Source organism: Bison bison, unplaced genomic scaffold (assembly GCF_000754665.1).
Source record: "Bison bison bison isolate TAMUID 2011002044 unplaced genomic scaffold, Bison_UMD1.0 scf7180017864518, whole genome shotgun sequence".
In the NCBI taxonomy this organism is placed as follows: domain Eukaryota; kingdom Metazoa; phylum Chordata; class Mammalia; order Artiodactyla; family Bovidae; genus Bison; species Bison bison.
This window is the reverse complement of record NW_011495071.1, coordinates 6,909,707-6,915,242: the sequence shown is the minus strand read 5'-3', so window position 1 is coordinate 6,915,242 and position 5,536 is coordinate 6,909,707. Positions and strand designations below refer to the sequence as shown.

The window sequence follows — 5,536 nt, the reverse complement described above, 5'->3', positions numbered from 1 at the left end:
TGTCCAGTTCGAACTCTTGCTTCCTGACCTGCACACAGGTTTCTCAAGAGGCAGGTCAGGTGGTCTGATATTCCCATCTCTTTCAGAATTTTCCAGTTTATTGTGATCCACACAGTCAAAGGCTTTGGCATAGTCAATAAAGCAGAAATAGATATTTTTCCAGAACTCTCTTGCTTTTTCCATGATCCAGTGGATGTTGGCAATTTGATCTTGGTTCCTCTGCCTTTTCTAAATCCAGCTTGAAATCTGGAAGTTCACAGTTCACGTATTGCTGAAGCCTGGCTTGAATTTTGAGCATTACTTTACTAGCATGTGAGATGAGTGCAATTGTGCGATAGTTTGAGCATTCTTTGGCATTGCCTTTCTTTAGGATTGGAATAGAAACTGACCTTTCCAGTCCTGTGGCCACTGCTGAGTTTTCCAAATTTGCTGGCATATTGAGTGCACCACGTTCACAGCATCATCTTTCAGGATTTGAAACAGCTCAACTGGAATTCCGTCACCTCCACTAGCTTTGTTGTGATGCTTCCTAAGGCCCACTTGACTTCACATTCCAGGACGTCTGGCTCTAGGTGGTTATCTAAAGCATCCATCGTGGTTATCTGGGTCATGAAGATCTTTTTTTACAGTTCTGTGTATTCTTGCCACCTCTTCTTAATATCTTCTGCTTCTGTTAGGTCCATACCATTTCTGTCCTTTATCGAGCCCGTCTTTGCATGACATGTTCCCTTGGTATCTCTAATTTTCTTGAAGAGATCTGTAGTCTTTCCCATTCTGTTGTTTTCCTCTATTTCTTTGCATTGACCACTAAGGAAGGCTTTCTTATCTCTCCTTGCTATTCTTTGGAACTCTGCATTCAGATGGGTATATCTTTCCTTTCCTCCTTTGCCTTTAGCTCAGTTTCTTCATTTGTAAAAGGAAGGGTCTGTGTAGATCATCTATGTGCTTAGTCACTCAGTCGTGTCCAACTCTGCAACCCCAGGGACTGTAGCCCACCAGGCTCCTCTGTGCGTGGGAATTCTCTAGACAAGAATACTGGAGTGGGTTGCCATTCCCTTCTCAAGGGGATCGCCCAAGCCAGGGATCGAACCCACATCTCCCACATTGCAGGGTCATTCTTTACCATCTGAGCCACCAGGGAAGCCCATGGGTCATCTATACCCATGCCTTTCAAGAGAAACAAAATGAAAGCTGGCTATAGAATTTAAAATCTTCTAGTTGTCCCATGTTCAAAAAAGTAAAAAGAAAGAGGTAAGATTCACTGTGATAGTATATTTTATGTAACCCAGTATATCTAAAATATTAACATGTGATCAACATAAAATTATTAAGGAGCTGTTTTACATTCTTTTTCTTTTCTTCCTGTGTTTTTGAAATCCAGGATACACTTTACATCACAGCACAACCTACTTTGGACCGGCCATGTTTCTAATGGCCAAGAGCCACGTGGCTAGTGGCTGCTATAATGACTGCTATCTGGGTTCTGCAATTCTAAGACTTTGTGATTCTGTAAAATAGCTGGCAAGTGACATCTTAAGGTATGCATGTATTTATCTGATGCCTTTCTCAGAACAGGAGAGGGACATGAGACCCTTAGGGTAGGAACAGTATCCAGGTTTCTTGAGGAGTTGCTACATGGCAAGCACTTCATATATACAGACCCTGATTGCCCCCGTAACAGCTCTGCGGGATTAACACCCATGTCTTCACATCACAGATGGTGAGTCTGAGGCTTGGAGAACTCAAGTTGCCTGCATTAAAGACCTCATAGCTGGGTAGAAATACATGCACTTGGCCCTCAAGCTCTTCAAGCTGGGGGAGCCCACAGAAGCAGTCTCTTCTTCTTGACAGATGGGCTCCCCTGAACCTGCCCTGAGCTGTGGGGCTATGAGAACACTGGGTCTGCTGTGTGCTGCTGTTTGCCGTAACAATGGTGAAGAGAGCCCACCCCTGACCCCAGGTGCGGTTAATGCTCAGGGCTGAAGGACCAGTTAGGCTCTTGAGGTCTTGTCTCTGATTGTCTCTATGTCTGTCTCTTTTAACAAGCCTGCATGGGAAGACTCTGTGAGGCAGGACTGGCGTGTATGGATGCACAGGCTGTGCACTGCTCAAAGGTGCATAGCCTAAGGGGCAGGTGGAGTCTGGAACCCAGTTCCTACTCTACTGGCCAAGCTGTGGCTCCCGGCACCGTGGGGCAGCCAGCCAGAGGAATGCCTTTGTAATTCACACACAGGCCCAGGACAGGTGGGTGCAGCCCTACCTGGAGAGCAGAACAGGGATGAACTGCCAGCTTCTCACCCTGGTACAGAGCCTTGAAGTCCTCCTACCAAAGAAAGACTCATCCTTTCCCCTTCTGCCTTGGGCCTCTGGCCTATGCTGGGGCTTGACTGTGCCCCCACCCCCTTCACACACACACACACACACACACACACACACACACACCCCTTGTCATGAACACCCCCTGGCCTCTTCTTCAGCTTCAGCAGCAGCCTCTTAATAGCAGGGACTCCCCTTGCCTAGGGGCTAGGCCCTCTTGCCTAAGGGGCTGAGCCTCTCAGGGCTCAGGCCTCCCAGGGGTGCCAGGTCACAGGCTCTGACCATTCACATCTGAGAAGCAGAAACAGCCCTAAGGCCCTTCCCCACCCCCACATCCCGGCATTTCAGTGCTTCAGGAAAAATGGAGGCTTCTGCAATGCAAGGCCCGACTTGTTGATGTAAAATCTTACTCTATATTCCACCCAGGTTTATACAAGTGAATTATGCAAATCTTTGATGGAGAAATATTCCTCCGCACATCCTTGAGAGTGTAAAACCTTAGTCAATAATTCATACTCTCATGTCTCTGACTGCAGGCTTTTTCTTCATTATAACTTGCACCTCGTTATTTGTCTTCCGAGTTTTATTGTATATCTTGGTGTAATGCCGTGCATTATAAAATTTATCTGCTTCATTATTTGATGAGCCAGGGCTGAGGATTGTGCTAAGATGTTGGTGTAGGGGCCAGGGGACCAGGACTGCCTTCAGGATCCAGCCCCATGTGAGAGAAGGTAGAGGAAGCGGCTGGCTGCATGGTGACTTCAGGGGACACCAGAAACCACCCTTCACCCCCCACACTGGTTCCAGATGTCCCCTCATGCACTGACTGGCATCCCAGGTCACACCATTACAGCACTTTGCCTTCATACCTTTTTCCAAAGGCTTATTTGTCCTTAGAAGTCAGATGACCCTGGAGAGTATGCTGGGAAGAATGTTGTCTGAGTAGGTGTTTAAAACTGGAGAGAAAGGAATTCCCTGATGGTCCAGTGGTTAGGACTCTGAGCTTCCACTGCAGGGGTCCTGGGTTCCATCCCTGGTCAGAGAACTAAGATCCTGCATGCCCAGCCAAAAAAAACTGGAGGGCAGAGAATTCCTGAGGATGCTAGGAGGGAAAGGAAAGGGCAGCCACTGAAGTGGATCAGGGGTGCGGTACCCAGAGGGGAGTCCACAGGGTGGGGAGCATAAAGAGAGAGAAGACAGAGTTTCCTCTTGTGCCATAACCCAAGCAGGCCAGTGAGGAGAGGATGCTCAGTGTGAGCAGAGGTCCTCCCCTAATGGCAGGGGTGGAGAATGCTGTCTGATTCTTGCAGTCAACCGCAGCGCCCCCTAATGTGTCTACTCTAGCATGGCTCATGGGTCCTCCTAAGAAGAGAGTCCTGGGGATCTGTACTCTAAGAGGCAAGGTCTCCTGGGAAGTGGGTGAGGAAATGGCAAGGACAAGGACGGTCCTCCAGCTGTATTGGATCTCTTACCTCTCTGGGAACTGCCCTGCACATCGCTGCCTCTGGGCCTTTGTTCCAGCAGTTTCCACCCGCAAGGGTTCCGTTGCCTCTGCTCTCCCCATTTGTATCGCTCCACGTCGGATGGTGAGCAGTTCTCCTAGCACAGTGCTTAGCAATCTTTCCTGGAACTGCTGTTGTGCTGTCTGTTCTCACCCCTGCAGCGAAACTCCCAGAGGTCAGGTTTGTCCTGCTCACTCATAGCTCCAAAACCCAGTGTGGCCCTGGCGCCTAGTAGGAGCACCATCATTGTTTGTTGAATGGCTGGGTGGTGCCCTTGCAGATGTTCCTTCACCAAAATCAATTTCTCCTAATACCTCCCTGAAAAACTCAGATTTTCTTCATGTTCATGTTGCTTAAGCAGGTCTCTACCTCCGCCTCCCCTTACCCTCTCCTCCCAGGAGACAAGGACCCTGGGGCTGAGACCATCTTTCCCTCTGCCCCACCTTCCTCCTGCTGCTGGCTGTGGTGCTCAGGCCCAGAGGGGGTCAAGAATGAGAGGCCTCTGCTCACGGCAGTGGGAGGCTCTCGTGATGGCCAGCCAGGGCCTCGGTTGTTTCATGACTGTTTTTTTCAGGTCAGTGGTGAGGGGTGGAGTGTGGGAACCTATTAATGCACTTGTAGGAGTTAATTATGATGCTGCTGGCCAGGGTTTTCTGTTGCATTTTGTTGGGAAGAACTGGGGAGTTTCTCAGCTGCCTGGGAGGGCCCTGCTGTCTAGAAGCAAGGGCTAAACCAGCTGACCTCTGTGAGCCATGGACACAAGGCAGAGACCTCAGGCATGTCATCTGGGGTCCACAGGCCTCCCTGTCGAAGGTGCATGGATCCAGTTCAAGGGACTCATGAATTGGGGCTGGGGCAAAACGGCATCTTTTTTTTTTTTTTTTTTTTTGCTAACTTCTAACTGAAATTTTGTACTTCCATTCTGAACCACAAGCAACAAACCACAGTGGTAGCAGCACCTGTGACTGTGACTAATAGGTATTTTTGCATTACAGCTGTGGCAGTATCTGAAAATATCATTTATACTATCACTATTATGAAATTGTTCTAATGTAACTCAGCACTAGATCTTATTTCATAGAGAATAGTGAAGAATATATATTATGTGATGAACTATATCAAAAGTTTGCATTTGAATGTTATTTGTATAACCATACTTTGGTATATCTGGTTTCCTTTGTCATTTTATGTATGATATGCATTTCAAAGGATTCAAAGGATTCTGTTTATTGCCTTAAAGTGAATGAATGAATAGATAGACTGATTCTGAAAAGGGGCCCATGGACTATCAGAACCCCTGATAAAGGCAGAGGCTGCCCAGGTCATGGGTGTGCGGGGAAAAGGGGACAGGCAGTGAGGTTTTCTGTACCCACCTCCAACCATTATTAGACCCTCTCCCTAAGGGCAGATGGGGCTTCTCTAGTGGCTCTGTGGTAAAGAATCCAGCTGCCAATGCAGGAGACTCTGGTTCCATCTCTGGGCTGGGAAGGTCCCCTGGAGAAGGAAATGGCAACCCACTCCAGTATTCTTGCCTGGGAAATCTCATGGACAGATGAGCCTGGAGGGCTGCAGTTTGTGGGGTTGCAAAACAGTCAGATACCACTGAGCAACTAAACAGGAACCCTTGGACGGAGGTGCTCCTGGGAGAGGGGCAGCCACGAAGCAGGGGCAGCCACGGGGTGGGGTCATCCAGGGGACGGGTTATCCGGGGGGCGGGG

The 5,536-nt window shown here is 48.6% G+C and overlaps 1 protein-coding gene across 1 annotated transcript in view; it reads left to right on the top strand.

Annotated features, from left to right (window-relative positions):
• Window positions 1–5,536, top strand: part of DSCAML1 (Down syndrome cell adhesion molecule like 1) — a 368,170-nt gene that overhangs the window by 311,934 nt on the left and 50,700 nt on the right. The gene's annotated exons all lie outside the window — the stretch shown is intronic.